At 43.8% G+C, this 18,330-nt stretch overlaps 1 long non-coding RNA gene across 1 annotated transcript; it reads left to right on the top strand.

Moving 5' to 3' along the window:
* The first annotated feature begins 1,790 nt into the window (after positions 1–1,790).
* LOC310899436 lies at positions 1,791–7,946 on the top strand. The gene is made up of 4 exons (XR_014584288.1): positions 1,791–1,901; positions 3,273–3,319; positions 3,810–3,886; positions 6,719–7,946. It is a non-coding gene; the product is annotated as an uncharacterized lncRNA (long non-coding RNA).
* Positions 7,947–18,330: the final 10,384 nt, after the last annotated feature.

Here is an 18,330-nt window from a genome sequence, read left to right as displayed (position 1 = left end):
GCCAAGTGCAATATTCTTTCTGCAAGAATTTCGTCTGGTTTCTGCACAGCACAGACAGGAACTCCTTGCACGTGTCCCCAGCTGTCTGCTGTTCTTCCAAGCCGGCAGTGCAGAGGTGCAAATATCTGCAGCCCCTGACCTGGCTCAGGGACTCCTGGGGAGTTCTGCCCCGGGAACTGTTATTTCTGAGGCTGCTGCCTGGGACCTGGCTGCAAGGAAGGGCTTAGCACTTTTGAGGCTCCCACCACATCAAGAGGAAAACCAGAGCTAACAGCAGTTAGCAGAGGTCGTGCCAGTGCCTGGGTTCTGGCACATTTCATGGGACAGGAGCAAATACTTTGGGCTCCCCCCCTTCCTACCCTGTGCTTTGAGGTTGTTCTGCAAAGGGGAAACTGAGGCAGGTGGTGATGGAGAGATTTTTGTGGGACCGATGGTGCATTTTTGGGAAATCCAAGCAAATAAGCTCCCTTCTTCATCCTTCTTCAGGGCTATCCCGTCCTCCTGGTGACCCAGCGTGATCTCTCACAGAGCTAAAAATGAGATTCAGGAGTCACTGACATCGAATTGCTCCAGCCTGCCTGGAAGAACACAAAATGCTTCTGTCTCCTGCCCTCCCCCCTGACCTCCTCCAGGCGTCGCGCAGAGACCCGCGTGCTGGAGCTGAACGTGACTGAGGACAAGGCTGAATTGTTTCCCCGTGAACAGCCCGCTCTCTGTCTCCGCTGCCTCCGCAGACCCCAGCCCTGACGCCTCGTGCCAAGGGGCAGCACTCAGTGCTGCGGGTGCCTGGGGGGTCCTGGAAGCCTCAGGAAGGTGGGAGCCCTCCGGCGGGGGATGCTCTGCTCCCTCGCTGCTGTAGGTGGATGGCTCAGAGCGTGAAACGGCTCCGGCTGTGCTGCAGCTCCTCCACCTGCAGAGCGGGAGCGGGAATCCTGCCGGGATTCCCGGGGGAAGATGCTGCGTGTCCGCACGGGAGCTGCTGGGGCATGGGGAGTGCAGGGGCTGGAGTCGCCTGGAAGGGCTTCAGGGGGAATCAGGCACCCCAAAACTGAGGATTTGGAGTCAGCTTCCCCAGCGGGGTTGAAGGAATAAAACGCTGGGGTAGTGTAGGGGAGGTGGGAATTCGATGCCCAGCCCTTCCCTCCTCACCATCACCGCCTTCTGCTGGGTTTGGGGAAAGCCAGAAGTACAAGTGATGGCGTTTGTAACAGGTCAGGCCCTGCCCTGAGCACTCTCCCACAATTAGCTACACAGATCAGTTGTCAGTGCCCTCCCTGGCAGTGTTCACTCGTGCAAACAAGCTCCTTCCAAAGAAAACCAGGCAGAGGAGACAGCCAAAGCCATGGTCTGCCCCCACCAGGAATTATCACGGGCACCCTGCTGGTGGGGGCACGAATTTATGAGTACAGCACACGTCCTGGGGCACTTGTGGCACTCGTATTGATATAAACAAGGTTTCTGCCAGGGGCTAGACTATGCCAGAATTTATGATGATACACCCAGCCACGCAAAACCCTTTCTCTGTCCCAGTGTGACCATTCTTGTTTCCTTGGCTTGCTGTGAGCCACTGGGAAACCCTGCCACTTCCCACCTGATGATAGTGACCTCCTTCAAAACATGCTTCGATATGTATATATATCATATATATACACACACATATATATAAAGTATCTCGCACAGTCATGCTGTTATCTTGCCCTTTTTTTTTTCTTTTTCTTGTTCAGATTGTGCCATAGATTCCTGGAGGCTGAAACCTTTTTAGCAGCTGGTGTGCAGCATCCAGGTGCCCTAATCTCAGCAGGGACTTCTGCGTGCCACTGTGATTGAGACGATCAGGCAGCTTGCAGAGTGCTGAGATTCGGGCAAGGAAGTCTGCAGCCAACTCAGAATTCAAGGCAAAAGTAAGATTTTAAAATGTTAGAGCAAAGAGACTTCGGTTCTGCTTAGCCAGTCCATGCAGGGCAACATGGCTTTTCGTATTATTATTTAAATGTTGATGGAATTTACTCTTTCCAAACTAGACTTTACAGCAATTGACACTTAATTGGCAGCCCATCCAGGGTGGTGAAAACCTCTCAAGCCAAATATTCCCTGGACAGACTTTTGCAGCCCTGGCTGTACTGCTTTATCACACCCACACTCCCATTACCTAAGAGGACAGTTAGGCTTGTGGTGTACCAAAGCCACAAAAAGCAGTCAATTAACTTGTTAGCTTGAGTCAATAGAGCAGATTGTAATTAGTTTGGCAAACAGGCCAAGTTAACATGATAGCACGCCGCCTCTGCTGTAAACCTTGAGCCAGAGCTAGAATAAGGAGAAGGGGGACCTGTCTGCCTGTCTGCCTGCAGACACTTAGAGCACTACCACTGCTCTGCTGCCTTGCCATTTACTGCCCTCATCTCTTTGAAGGGCTTTTATTTTATTTTATTGTATTGTATTGTATTGTATTGTATTGTATTTTATTTTATTTTATTTTATTTTATTTTATTTTGTTTTGTTTTGTTTTGTTTTGTTTTAGTTTATTTTTATTTATTTTTATTTTTATTTTTATTTTTATTTTTATTTTTATTAATTTTATTTTTATTATTTTTATTTTCATTTTTAATTTAATTTTGTTTTATTATTTTAAAACCCTTGTCCTGCATGCTGAGGCATTTAGGTGCTACTGTTGGACCGTGGGATGGCAAGTACCCTGTGGCCACCTCTGCCCAAGGCAGCAGAAGGCTCTGGGCTGCAATCACGGGATGCAGGCAGAGCTGCATCCAGCACCCTGTGTGCTGCAGGCCACACTAAGCACACACCTATTTCATGGAGCCCCCTGACTCCAGATTTGTTGCTATCAAACTGGAGGATGTAAACTAAAACCACATAAAGTCGGGCCAAAATGACTCCGGGAACAGCCCATGGAGTGGTGATTCCAGTGTCTGGGCCCCACCTCGGTGCTGTTTTGGGGGACAAAAAGCAGGGGGTGAACTAGGCTGATGTTACTACAGCTGTGGGATTCAGTACTCAGGAAAAACTCCACTCTTCCACAGCATCTTCTACCAGATGGTCTCAACCCATTTTGGTGTCAAAACCAGACCAAGTGGAATTGGTTTCTGCTGAAATGTTCCTTTATTCTGGAAAAAGAGAAGAAAACAAATCTTCGGTGTGTTTTAGACTGTTTTTTGTTTTTTTTTTTTTAATTTAATGGAACTTTTTCAAGTGGGAAAAAAGTCATCTGTCATTTAAAAAATCACACTTTTCTCCCAATGTTTTTCTGTCTTTTTCAGATGCCACCAGCGGAAAAGAGTTCCAAAATTGTGGACAGCATGAAGAGGTAAAATCATCCTTTTAGATGTGCTTCACATTTTTAAGAAAATAAATTTTCTGTCTGCTTTACCTCTATTTTTTTTTTTTCCAAAGGAGATGAGAAACTCTGTAATAATTAAAAATTCCAAATGAGAGGTGTTAGTGAAATGCTGCTTTTCCACAATAACCATTCCTGTGGAAATTATGAGTGAAGTTTAACTATTGCCTTTGCACGTGAGACTAAGAGATGAGACCATTCATTCCCTTTTGCCCCTTCATTACAAACCTGAGTAAAGAGTCCCTCTCCATCCTTTTTATACGTCCCCTGTAAGTATCATAGTAATTGCCTGGATTTTTCTTCTCCCTCCTGTGCTCCTCCCTATTCATGCTCCATCAGGACTCATCTCCTTGCTTGCTGGTTTGTGTTGCCCCTTCTGCACTGTTCTGTTGATGTGAAATGCACCTTCACTGCACATTATTTTTCCTGCTTCTCTGATTCAAACCTTCCCTTTGCACAGGCAACAAGACGTGAGACCGGGAGGGCTTACATTGCAGAAGGAGGACTCAACAGATGGCCCCATATGTCTCACCTTAGGTATTTCAAGGATGCAAAGAGCTTTTGAAAAATACTTGTTCTCGGAGCTGAGCAAAAATATGAGTGGTGATAATAATAAGAGGAATGCTTATAATAAAATAATAAATACTAATATTAAATGAATGCATTAACATAAAACCAATAAAAATAATAAGAAATGAACAACGGTGCAAAGCTCTGAACAGGATAGATCTCTGAGCAGATCTATCTGCTTTCAAATCACATAGTGTTATTTACTCCAAGTACCCTCATAAGTTTTCCGAGAGGAAAAACATAAGGGAGGGAGGTGTTTTTCTATCTCAGTCACGAAGGGAATCTGCTGAATATGACCTAGGCATTACTGTTTTACTGGTCTGCAAGTGCATGTACTGCATGCTTGTACCAGGTCCTCAGCAGATGTAGCAGGGGATGCCCAGTGCCTGCAGGCGGGATGTTTTTTCAGGTGGTCTCTCCGTAAGGTAAGGCATTTCCTGTCTGCTGAGATGTGGAAAATGACAGCATGGAGTTTTACTTTGACTTTGCCAGGTTGCCATGAGGCTATGTTCACATTAGTGAGTGGTGTGGCAGGAGCTGGGGGGGGCTCTGTGGCCACTCCGGCTGCCTCCGTGGTGTGTTTCATCTCCAAAGCAGGAGACGGCAGCTGTGAGCAGAGCTATTATCACTTGCTCCTAATTTATAGCCAAGGGCTGATCCCTAAATTCCTAAAAGCAAGGGGTTAAGATGATTTATTCACTGGAAACATTCACAGGCTTGCGCTGAGAGCTTTTATCATAATTACAGGTGTAAAATGTCAGTGTCCATAATTTTTCAAAGAAATTGCACAGATTACGTTTCTCTTCAAAACACGCCAAGCATTTTATGTGTGAATTTAGTACTTTAAAAATGGAGCTGACTGACAGCCCTGCAAGCCTGAATTTTCTCTGTATCCCAAAAAAAAAGCACACTTACCCAGTCTGGCCAGACCACTTGCAAGGAAGGAGTTTTGTTGCCGTGATTCCTGAACGACTCCATCTGGCTCTGCCCAAACAATGCCCACCAGCCCTGGAGATTTTTCCATTGGGAACAGCCATGAAGCAGATCAGGACCCCAGGTACCACATGGCAGTGAGGGAACAGCTATGGGATGTCCACAAAGTGGGGCTTCATCACCAAGAAATAAAGCATCCAGGCCCTCAGGGGATCTATACGGGGTCCTTTGGAGTAGACTTACGAGACAGGACTTACTAGCAGGGACTTAAAAATTGCATCAGAAGAAAGAGGAATGGGACAAAGCCCTCAAGGGTCACATAGCTTGATTTGAAGATGGCCAACAGCCTCTCAGCTCCATTCAGAGATATACCACTGGCAGACCTGCTGATTGCTCTCTCTGGCTGTAGGTTGCTTTGTCAGATGGCAGTGGCCTGTCCTGTATGATTCATTGTCCCACGTCTGAGAACGGCTCCCAGATAAAACTAACACCTCCTCAAGAGATAGTAGAGTCTTCCTGTCACCTGAACTGCTGACTGCAGGATATGGTGATAATGGAGAGGAGAGGAGCAGTATTTCAGGTTTCTTCTCGGTGTCATGGACTCTGGGAAACGGATGAGGTGGAGTGGTGGTGAGGATTTAATTCTCCACCAGGGAGTGGTGGTCTCTACCGTGAGAGCCATGCTAAAATCCACAGCGAGAGTAGAATAGTGTGCATGTAGAAATTAAAAACAAACAAACAAACAGAAAACAAAACTAGAGTGTCAATTACCAGTGGGCTTTCCTGGTAAAGCCACCAATGACTTTTACCACTGTTGAGTTCAATGCTTGCTAAGTATCCCCTGGCACAGTTGTAGAACCCCGTAATGCACCTTAATACACCTTTCTGCTCTTCAGGCCACCTCAATATCTCTAAAACTCCCCATGGTCATCTCGTTTTTCAGTCAGCTCCTCAAAAGATGGAGTAGATGTTTGCACTATCGGGAACTCTGTCCTATCGGTTTGGCTAACTCAGGACTCTGCAGACGCATTTTGGAGAGCTTTGTGTCCTCCAGTTTGATCCAGTGACATGTTCACTCATGTATCTCAGGAGAGATTAGCACAGCCTAAGAGTCTGAAAATTTCCCTAAGAACTAATCTGCATTTTCCTGCTCCAACCCATCCTTCCTCTATCCCTGTTTCTCCTTATCTCCATCCTGTGAAACTCAAGAAATGGTCAAAAAAACAAAAATCAAAGACCTTGGAAAAGAAGCCTGGAAGACTCTCTACTGAGGTAGAGGCCAGGCTTTAATACAGAGGGGTTGGCACAGAGTTGCATTTGAAGGAAATGAGTCCCTTTCCAAGCTGTACTAAGGATTTTGAGACCATATAGCCACTGAAAACCTTAGATGCCACCAGCTGCAAAATGACATAATACTGGAGCTGTTGGCCACCAGACCATGTGGAGTTTTGGGTAAGGTCTTGGTTTAGAGATGCTATGGAAGGACAAGGAAATTGGTTTTACTGTTTGTGCTCATGTGGGAGGATTTGAGAGCTCATGGTTTACTTGGATTTTGGATAGTCCTGTTCGCAGCAACACAGCAGCTCCTTTGCTGTAGTGCTGTTCACCATGCCAATTAATTTTCCCACGTTTCATCTCACCCACTATCTGAGAAAACAGGGCAGAAAGAACAAACCTCTTCCAGGGATCTGATTAATTTGTCCCAGTTTGCAAAGGGCTTTGAAATCCTCAGGAGTGGGTGGTTAAAGAAGTGATGTTAAATGAGAGATGATTTTCATCACAAGTTTCCTCTGGGAAAATGGTGAAGTTCCTTATCCTCTTTTGCTACTGTTTCCTTTTGAAAGATGGTATTTCTCTACCTCACAGAATAAGTATGAGAAGAACTTTGACATTCTGGAGTTGAGGACCAAGTCTATGCTCACAGAAGACAGCTATTGCACTTCTGGGTCTGTTGGCAAGGATTACAGCCTCATTTGAAGCAGTGCTGAAGTCATATAAAACCTCATAAAATAAAAATGTTAAAAGCCCCAAACAAAGCTCTTTATTTATTGTTTGTGTGCAATTAGAGCCCTGGCAGAGAAAAAAGCATTACTCCTCAGGAAATTACCTTCTTAATTTCAGGTTAAAACCGGACATCTTGCTGAGAGCTTGTGAATGGACGGTTTCCAAATTCCATCTTCTGCACCACAGTATTTCATTCCTGACGCGTGAGAGAGCAGTCTGCTTGATGGAGCTGAGGGTGGGGAGGAGATATCCATCGATCAATATTATAACACCGGTGCATTATCTCAGTGACTGTGGAGGCCCCCAGAGTGATAAACAGTGATTTATAGATCACCAAAGGACGTTTCCATTAAAGTGCTGTTAGGTCCTGAATAGGGAACCTGTAAAAATGACATTGTGGTCATCCATAGTTGTCCTCCCTGGGTGACTTTATGGGAATGTGCAAATATGGAGAGGGAGTTTGTGCCATTCAGCACCACTAGCTTGGCCTGAGATCAGCCAGGTCCTATCATCATTGCCACTAACACAGCTTTGTGCAAGTGGTTCCAGGGAGAGAAGCAGGTAACGCATGAACTGGAGCAGAAGACAGTTCATTTGCCCAGAGATGTGCTCGTGAATTCAGGTCCTTCCATGAGAACTGGGAAAGTCCTGAGAGTTTGTTAAATAACTGTGTGCACAGCCTAGTTTTAAATGGCAACTCTCTTTTTTTTAGGTTCTCTGAGGCTTCACGAAGTGTTAATTGTAATCTTCCCCATTAGTTGAGGCAGCAATTTATCTTTGTTTTCATCTACTGCTGATTTTCAGGAATCTTATACAAACAGAACACTATGAAGAGAAGAGAAAATGTTAGATGAGTTTGAATGAGAAAGGTATTTGAAATCTTTGAGGAAGACAGTGCCACCCACATACACACGACAGTAAGATCATATAAGCTCTGCATCCCTGTAAGACTAAGCTAAAAGATTTTGGACCTATTAAATCCTATTATGAACATTTCAGGCTAGATCTGGCCTCCTCCTAACCTTTCAACCTTTCTTTCCCAGCCTTTTAAACAATTTTTCCATCCTGATGTTCTTAGTGCATTTAGCACTTGTCAGATTAACAGTGTTCCTCCTAGACTGATGCCTTTGCACCAATTTAAAGAAGCCGATTACTCTTAGATACTTCACTTTAGCTTTCTCATACCATTTCCTTTATTTGTCCATAAACACTGTGTCTACTTTAACCAATCTTTAGCTGTTTTCGATATCTCTTCACTGAAATCCTTGATGCATTGTACTGTTCTTACCAAGAGCCAGATACCAACCTCCTCAGATGGCACCAGGGCACACAGGGACCTGCGGAATTGATGGTGGGATAGCTCGGGGTAGCTCATGGGTGGATGAAGGTGACAGATCCCAGCGGTCCCAGTTTGGTACTGGGGGATGGAGGTGGGTGGTGCTGGGACACCACTGGTCCAGGTTAGTCCCGAAGGGCTGGCCTTGGCAGCGATGGGACTTGCTGCTTCCAGCCAGAGATGCAGCTAACTCTTCTGTCTGCGCAGCGTTGCTCCATCCAGCCCACCACAGCTGGGCCATCCAAGGAAGAACAGGAACACCAGCTGCACTGGCTGGACACTGTGGCCTAGACAGCATCAGCAGCACCTGGTTTTTGTGGCAAAGGCAATCTGCTGTCTACTCAGCCTGGAGGAGGTCTGGATACAACTGCAGAGATGTGGTTTGTTCCGTTTTCTTCCAAGCTACTGTGTGACCTTGGGTTTGTTTTTCTACTTTACATGTGCCGCCAGCTTTTGGTCCTGTCGTTGCAGATGTGAGCAAAGATGATCCCTGAATCCTGCAGAATTTCAGGCTCTGACTCCCAGATAGCGACTGATACATTTAAATATACTAATTTAAATATACTGCAGCTACTTATGTAAATACCCTTGGGATTTACAGTAGCTATGCTACATTGCTTTAGTTATTAGACTTTGGATTACAGCAGTAGTTAGACATTCTTGGAATAAAAATCTGTTCAGCTGCCTGGTCTTGCATAATTACAATATTCTGTTAATAGCCTGTTGTTTAGATTTATTAAAAAGCAGAAATAGATTAAAACAAAACAAAACCAAACCCTTGTTCATTATTTTACTTTTACAAGTGCAGCCAGTATTCCAAGGCAGATATTTCTCAGAATTGATTTAATCGAGTGACTTTCAACTGTTTCCATTATGGAAAGTCATGCTGTAAAATAAAAGAAAAAAAAAAGAGAGAAAAGAGAGAGAGAAAGAGAGAGAGGTAGTGAGAGAGAGAGAGGGAGAAAGAGAGAAATAAATAAATAAATAAAGGAAGGAAGGAAGGAAGGAAGAACGAAAGAAAGAACGAAAGAACGAAAGAACGAAAGAATGAAAGAAAGAAAGAAAGGAAGAAAGAAAGAAAGGAAGAAAGGAAAAAAGAAAGAAAAAGAAAAAAAAGAAAGAAAGAAAGAAAGAAAGAAAGAAAGAAAGAAAGAAAGAAAGAAAGAAGACTAAAATTTTGGGAATCTTTTTCCATCAGCATAATGAAATCCTGTTTCTATCTTCCACTAAATAAAACTACAGCTGGCTGGAAAATGTTTGGGTCTTTTCTTTGCCTTTGTATAATCTCTCTTTTTTTTGTTTGTTTTTGTTTGCTTTTTTTGTTTGTTTGTTTGTTTGTTAGAAACCTGTCAAAAGTTGAGAAGAAAACTTTTTTTTTTCCTGAAAATTATTCTGTTTTTCCTACCAACAGAGACAACGCAGCCCAGAAACTGCCCAATTTATTTAGAGAACCCCTTTTTTAAACCAATTAGCATATCTAATGGGAAATTTGACCAAGTTAATATTCCTTCCAAAACATATTTATTATGTTTAATGAGTCCATGCACCCATAGTTGAGAACTTGTGATCAAATATAATCTAGGATCCCACCGTGGAAATAGATACTCTCCAAATTATCGTTTGTCATAGAAGAGCCCTTGGGGGCAGGAGTAGAACATAAGGCAGCTGGTGCTCTTTAATTATACTCAAGCTGAGTGGAAAATGCCTTCCTTTCCTACAAATGCTTTTAAGACTTCCCTCACTGGAACAAAACCAAGATGTGGAAGTGCACATCGTTAATACTGGGAAAAGACTCCCAGCACCTTTATGCCCCAGTGTTACTGATTTGTGACTAAGAGCTCAAGAAGTTGGGCAGAAAATTACTCCTGTTCCAGAGAGCATCCTTGAAAAACTTTTTTGGGACAAACCTGCTTCCTTTCTCCATGCTCCAGGTCCTGCTGAGGCATGACACATCGTCTGTCCACGACCACAGGGGGCTTTCGTGATGGACATGCATGCAGCCAAGGCTGCAGAATGACATCACTGATCGGAGCTGATAAGGAGCAGGATGCAGAATGCAAAATCACGAGCGATGTGGAGGAAGGTATCTAGAAACTATTTCCTGGTAGTAAGGCACAAAGTGCCAGTGAATAAAAGGGAAGGGGAAGAGAATGCCTTGCATTAAATATCATATAATTGTTCTACACAACTCAGAGTGAATGTTTGTTCCAGGGACTGAGAGCAGAATAGAGATTCAGAGCAAGATAGGACAGGTGTTCACATGAACAGCAACAAACCCAGTGCTCTGGAAGGGCCAAGCTCCTTTAGAAATGAGGCCAAACAACACTCAGTGTGATGGAGGGCAGGTAACAAGTCCCAGCCCTCCATCTGTTCAGACAAGATGAGAACTCTGTATTGTATTTCCCAATACTGTGACCTACCTCAAGGCTCCAGATTTCTAAAAGAACCAAAAGAGGCCAGAAGTGAAGGCCATGATGAGTAACTCCTCACATCCAGGGAGCTTTCGAATGTAATGGGACTATAATCTGTTTCCATAAACACACCAATGACCTTTTTGCTCTTTTCAGAACTAAGAAATTCTTTGTCCCTCCCCTGCCTGAGCCGTCCACATCCCTGGAACATTCTTGTTTAGTCTCCTGAAATGTTATTAACATCCCCAGCAACAGAGAACCATAAATCCCTGCATCCCCATGAACTTTACTGCACTCCTAACTGTTTGGATATTCAGTATCAACAAATCATCCCGATAAATATGATTTCTTTGATGGCATTTCATCAAAATAGTTTATGACTCTGACATTTTGAGCTTGGATTTACAGCAGCTGCAGCTTGTGCAAGACTGGCGGTCACCTTATTGAAATTTACCTAAGGAAAAAAAAAAAAACAGAAAAAAAAAAAACCAAACCATACAGCAGCTCCTGCCATGATAAGTTTAAATAGACTCTTCTTTTTACTTCCCACACTTTCTTGGAAAAGGCAGGAGTTTGGGGATCTGCAAGACAAACATTGGCTTTGGCTCATCCTAATCATGATGATGGTGGGATCAGGCCTCCAACTCCAAGTTCTCAAGCACATGCAGGAAGAGGTTTCCAGATTTACTTAGCTTTACTCTAATCTAACTCAGCGATGGCAAGAGGTGGTTTACCACTTGCTTCAGTGGGGAAATACTCATCTAGTTTGTATATGTCTGTTGTTGTACTCAGTTGCTCAACACTGGGAAGATTTCAAAACTTTTAAGATATAAGAGGAAAATTTTGCATTGGAAGACCTGTTTCTGCTACAGAGAGGGATTTAGGGCCACTGAAAAGGGCACTGGTGGCATGTCTACAGTATATGGGTATCTTGGTCCCTGGTGTTCAAAACCAGCTCTGAACAGGGTAAAGAGAAAGGCTAAAGGTAAACTGGGATGTGGAGATCTGGAAATCCACAAAAGAAGAGAGGAAGGTAGTTTTGCCTAAATTTTCAAGCAAGGCCCAGGAAGGAAGATAATCTGTACATGAGTGCTGAGAGGAATCTCAGGAAGAGAACAGCAATTAAATTCAAAAACAAGAAGACACTTGGGGTAGACTGACCATGAAAAAATCAGTCTGGTAGCTAGAAGCAAGCTGCGGAAACACCGCAGCAGTGAAACTGTGAAATAACCTCTCATTAGGAAACAAAAGGGCAATGAAAAGACACCTGTCTGTTTGTGAAGGGTTGTATGTGGCTGGCGTTGTGAAGCAGACAGTGACCAGACTTTATGACCCAGGCAGTCTCTTTCAAGTTTTGCAGTGTTCAGTTTTAAAAAGAATTGGATAAGGCTCTTCATGCCCAGGTGAGAAGAAACTGAGACACAGTGATCCACATCTTCACAGACAGAAAAACACTGATTTCAGATTTCAAATACTTTTGGCTAGTTAGGTTTACATTGCATGACCAAGGCCTTGTAGGCAATCCACAGCATCAGCCAGAATTCAGGTGTCAGGAACTCTCAGAAATGTGCTGAGATCCAGAAAACTATCCTCCTACTCAGAACAAACCCAGCAGAACTAAATCTGACCATAGACCTGCTCCCGTGTTTCCATGAAATATAAACACTCTCCACAGAGTCAGAGGGGTGACTCGATCCATGAGCAGGATTCTTGCCTTGTGCATTACGTGAATACCTGGAAAATTTCCAGGCTGCATCGCCACAGAGAGGAGCTTTGCTTGGAACAGGTCCTGGTGGGGCCAAGGACTGGGTGTACAGCACACCACCCCTTAGCATCACCTACAACCACCAGGAACCTTTTAGGTGTCCTGTCCTCTCATAGCCCTTCACTAGGACATGAAATGTATGCTTGAGCCAAAGTGTATTTCTTTCCCCGTTGTCTAATTCTTGACCGTGATCTCTAAGACTTACATCAGAGCTTGACCCTGAGAAAACACAACTTCTTGGAAAAGGTCAGTTTGGAAGAAATAGTTATTTTTAAGTTGCCTTTTAGAAGTGCACTTGAGTAACACATAACAAAGGTATTTTTCAGGATGTCTGTCAGATTTTTAACCTACATCATGACTATAGCCTCCGTTAGACTATCCTGGCTTTAGCACAGCCTTACAGCTAGTGCTGTTTAATGTCTCCGTCTACACAAGATAAATCTCTCTGTCTCTTTAGGGAACAGCAGTGTGATGCTCAGGGGCCTCCACTTACCTATTCCCAACTGGTTTGTGCAACAAACGTTTTTGAGACAGCCACATCGCAGAGAAGTAAATGAACATGGGGATGGGGAAACTCATTCAAAGGCTTTTTGACAGGTGGAGAAATGAAGGAAAGATGCCTCTCCTTTATTACAATCAGGAGCAAGGAGTATATATAATGGCACTACTGCTTCAGCATTCATTGTCCTCAGTTTTCTTTATCCTTTAGCTATTACCTTGTAAATGTTGTTAATTTTCCCTTTACTCCCACATGGCCTCCTTGCATAGCAGAATCACGTTTAAAAGAAGGAATACGAGAAAAAAGTAATCAGTGAATCCCATATCAAAATTAAGCAGCTCAAACTGTAATGAAGGAAAAAGGATGAGACACTTTCTGTGTCTTGATGAAGCTGGTGGTTCAGTTCCTAACAGGGGCTGAAACTGCTGCAGGCAGGATTTGGCCACATCGCTGAATGGAGGGGATTAGGATGCAGCTGTGCTCTCAGGCAGCCGCACTGCAGAGTTCAACCCAAGGCAAAGTCTGGTGCTTGTCCGCGTTGATCTGCCTCCAGGTTCGGTCAGGGAGGGGGCTCGGGGGTGAGGACAGGGGACGAGGCACAGAGTTCCTATCAGGATGCGGGAGGTGTCTGATGCTGTCACAGAACCAAGCAGTCTCGACTGTGTGGATGGGACTTCTGGGCCATTCAGGCCAGAAACTAGACTAAGCCAGGTACGTGTAACATCATTAAACTAATACAGCTCACAGAGAAAATGAAAGAAAAGCAGCTGTGCAATTCAGTCATGGTAGAAGCAAAAGTGCCACATCAATAGATAGTTGTTGGTATTATTTTATTTTATTTTATTTTATTTTTATTTTTTGGACAGACTACTTTGGAAAACAAACCCTGTTTCATTTTGTTATGAACAAATAAGTTTGGCCAGTAGCAATGCAGACATAATGTACTTGGATGGCTGAAGGTATTCAACTTAGAATTGCATTTTTAGAATCATAGAATCACAGAATATCCCGAGTTGGAAGGGACCCACAAGGATCATTGAGTCCAGCTCCTGGCACCACATTGGTCTACGCAAAAATTCAGACCATATGACTAAGAGCACAGTCCAAACGCTTCTTAAACCCTGAACTTTTTGTTCTTATTAAAGTAATTAGATTAATAATGGCATACTGATGGTGTCAAGAACAAAACAACTGGCAAGTCTCAGGGTACACAGTAAAAAAAGTTTCTCACACTTTTCACTAGAAAATTGCTGTGGGGTGAAGAAGTTTTGAATGAATGTTTGTAGTGACCTAGCCCCAGTAATGCTCAATATTTTTAAAGTTGATCTAGAAACACACCTGTAACCCCGGAAAAGTTACAGGGAAAGTTTCTTAGCGTCAAATAATGAATAGGTCTGGGCTATCACATAGAGCTTATCTGAGTTAATAAAATGCATTTTCTTTCTGTGTAAAGTCACACGTAGGGATAAGGAAGACAGGAGGGCCACAACCAGAGAAAGACAGACTGAGAAAACAGCAACTCTTTAAAGGATTTAAGGGTCAGAGAGGACTGGCAGCTCAACGTGAGCTCCTGTTGCAAAGATTAATGGGATCCTTAAAAGCACCAGCCATGGAGCAATGACTCAGAGCAGAGAAGAGAGCGCGGTGCTGGGGAGACAGACACCGGGATTCGGTGCACTTAAAGGACAAACAAACAGAGGCAGCAAAGAAAGCAGAGAATTGGCTGGAAAAATGGAGAAAATATCTTTAAGTGAATTTGGGATTCACCTCTTAACTTCTGACACCTAAAGCTAATGTGGAGTGAATCCTGCCTGAAGGGGGTTAGAGAGCCAAAGGTTGTAAGCTAAGAGGAAAGGCATTTGGATGGCATCGCGCTGTCAGTGCCATGTTTCCACAGTGTTTGGGTGGTGACAGACGCTGCCAACCGCAGAGATGAGCCTGTCAAGGAGCAGCAGAAGCCCAAAAATGGAAACAAGAAATTCAACACATCTTTTTTTTTTTCTCAGAGAGAGTAAAGATGCTTGGACTAAACTCCAAGTGATGACATGAGTGAGTGACAAGTTTTGATCAACGGCACGCTAGTGGGCTTCACGCCAGGAGAAATGGGGCAACTGTGCTATGCAGGAGATCAAACTAGTTGATCCCATGGTCCCTGTCATCCTTCCACACAGCCTGTAGCTCTTTGGCTGTTAAAAGAACTCTTTCCTTCAATTAAAACCTGGTTGCCAGACCTGAAGGTCCATTGGGTACACCTGTGCTTCTACACAAAACTCCACATATATAGTGAGCAATGAGGAAATTACTCTTCCCTTCACAAACTGTTTGCTAAGTCAGAAGAGGGTGTGGTAATGAGAGCAATAAAACATGGGAGCTCATCTGTGCACCTGCTGCAATCTCCCCTCTCTGTGCTAGTACGGGAAGCCTGATTTACGGGCTTGATTTATGCCACCCTTCCACACTGTGGACTGCTTGTGCGCTCTCCTTGAAGCAATCTGAGCAGAATGTTATATGAAAAAGGAGAGACTGCATCGTATTTCTGCCACGCTGCTTGTCAGACGGATCCAAAAAGCAAACTCTGGTGAGTTGAGTTTCCTTTCTTTTTAATCCCAGAAGAATTTTGGCTGAAAGTGCCTTTCTGTAACTCTCTCAAGGAAGGGTGAGGGGCAGTGAGCCTCTGGAAGCAAGGAGTGAGGACACGATCTGTGCTATGCCTTTTGCCTTCAAAGCCAGGGAATGGGCCTTTGTGTATTTTATTTATTAATATAAATCTAGTAAACACAGTATAGATGCAGCTATGGTTTGCCTCTCTCTGTTTCATGGTTTTGTCTAAAAAAAAAATGAGGAAAATCAGAGTTTAATTCTGGTTAGAAAGCTAAGAGTCTTATTTCAGAACTGCAGGATTTTGATCACTATAATGGGTTCAGGTACTACCAAGCACTAGATCCTGCAGAACGTAGACCTTTGCCGTTTTGCCTTGCTTCTGAGGAGACGTGGGCTCACTGGTGCTGGACTGGTGATCCTGGTAATGCTGATGCCCTTGCACTCATTTTGGAGCAGGTTCCCAGGCACTGCCAAAGGACATATGCTCATAGCGAGCAGCTGATCGTGTTCTCTCCCTCCCCTTGGCCATACTGTATATAGAAATGGCAAAATTCTGTTAACTGTTTTGCCAAGGGAGCATTGCTACCTCTGGGTAGTCAGGAAGGAAGAAGGGGGTAGAAGTTTTAGAAAATCTCAACCAGAAAACCTTTCTTGTAAGCAGAAAAACTTACCTCGGTTTTTGCCCAATCTAATTTGGGATGGTGTCTCTATCCTTGCCAGTTTTTCAGAAAGAAAGCAGAAGTGGGAATATCAAACACAACACAAACTCAGGGCTCAAAATAATCGCTCCATGATCACCGCAGCACAGAATGAAGCTGATAACTCATTAGGCAAGAGTATGTAGGCAATTAATGTGAATTTCATTTGACAATTGTAACCCGATGTCTGACTGAAACACCATAATCTGTGCAAAGGAAATAGTTCTCATGGCTGCTTAAGTAATGATAAACAGAGCTTGTTTTTGCTGTTCTTTAAAAAAAAAAAAAAAAAAGGAAGAAAAAAGGCAAGAAGAAAGAAATCAGTGCAGATTTTCCTTGCCATATGTTCAAAATGCATTCTGGAGGGCCAGTGCTTGCAAACCTTGGTGGCAAATCACATGCCCATTGCTTCATCTTTTCATTCCAACGGCATGAGATGGAAAGCGAAGCACAGTGTATGATCTTGTCGTGGGAGCCTGGGAAGCATCCGGCCCAACAGAAGCTGCTCCAAATGGACTGGGAGAGAACACCAGGCAGGCCTTGCGTGCCTCTGCCCACGGTTGCAGAGAAGTGCCGACATGGCCTGGAAGCTCTTGACACAGGTCATTGTTCTGGCGTTCTGCTGCTTCATCATATGTTTCCTGCATTGTGCTTCTTCTTCATTATTTTTGACTGAGGACATGTGTCTGTAAATAAGAGCTCTAACAATTCTACCTTTTGCTCTTTTTATAGATTTGCAAGTACATATACACTGATTCCTCTCCCATCTCTCCATCCCCTCTCTGATGCAGCCTTTAGACTTGTCCCACACCTGAGTGGGACAATATCTGAGTATTCCCAAAACCTATTTCATCACTTCCCTGTCATCTGTATAGGTACTTATGATGACAGCACATGTCAGAGAGGGTCTCTCTATGGCAAGGGCCTGGAGTCATCTTCTCCGTCCTATGTCACACAAGTAGCTTTGGCAGAACATCTCAGGGAATGGCTCAATGAGGAAGAAGGCATAAAGGAGGTCCACTGGGAACCTCACCTCACCTTAAAGCCATCTTTAAGAGTGCTGCATCACATACAGAAGCATCGATAATTAATGAAAATGGCCTTGAAACTGGTTTAGAGGCTATTTATTAAAGTAAAGGGTAAATCGGACTTTTTGGACCATCCATCAGGTCCTGGTAACTCCTCTAACCTCAATATCCCAAAGCAGCTTTCACCACCCACACAACACATGTTAGGTTTGAAACAATCCTTATTCTTGCTTCCCTGGCTGGAAAAGTATCATCTGGCACTCTTGCTGCAGTCTTGCTGCAAGGCTGAACTCTGGTTCCCTTCCCATCTGTGTCAGGCAGTCTTCTTCATGGTGTATCCTTCCATCTGCTTGGGATGGACTGAAAATTTCCTTTTTGGTGCAGCTCTGGGTGGGTGGACAACTGCTCAATTGCTGAGTTGCCCTAAAGGTTGGCTGACGGCTGTTCCCCCAGGGCAATAGGTAGCCCAGATTTGCTGCTGGCATGATGCTGGGGGCTGTTCATGAATATAATCTCGCATAGAAAACTGTTTGTAAATGCAATTAATTTTTTTTAGTGTTTACACCCCTAGGAAAACAAAACAGAACAGATGACTGTTTAGAAACAGAGTTATTTTGAAGTGGTCTTGGTGGCCTCATGCTGCACCAAGTGAAGAGCAATTTCTATTGCAGACCTGAATACCACTGAACAGAAGCTGTGGGCCAGAAGCTGATATTAGTGGGTGACTTCTTTGTGCAGTGCTGAGCAGCTCTTGAAGGCCTTAATTAGAGAGCAGAGAAATTCATCCATAACTTCTCAAGGAAGGAAAGCTATGGACTCTGCAGTCTCTTCCTGGATTCATGTATGGCCTAGTGATTTCACTTTCCTATGGCTCATTTCCATCACTGTGAAATGCAAATGATGATGTTTGTCTGTATTTGGAGATGCCTAGAAATAAAGTGCTGGAGCATCCATGGGTTCAATTTCTGATTTCCCCTGCTGTGACAGAATGAGACAACCTGTTGTGGATCCACAGGTTAGGCATGGGGTAGATTCTGCTTAGTAGTTTATATATTAAAAAAAAAATGAATTTCAATGAGAGGGGAATAAAACTTCTCAATGCAAAAGGTAAGCACTGGACTAGCTCTGCTAAGAAG

The sequence above is a fragment of the Anser anser genome (genome assembly GCF_964211835.1).
Source record: "Anser anser genome assembly, chromosome: 4".
Taxonomy (NCBI): Eukaryota; Metazoa; Chordata; class Aves; order Anseriformes; family Anatidae; genus Anser; species Anser anser.
Note: the sequence above shows the minus strand (reverse complement) of the source record. Positions and strands in the feature narration are given on the sequence as shown.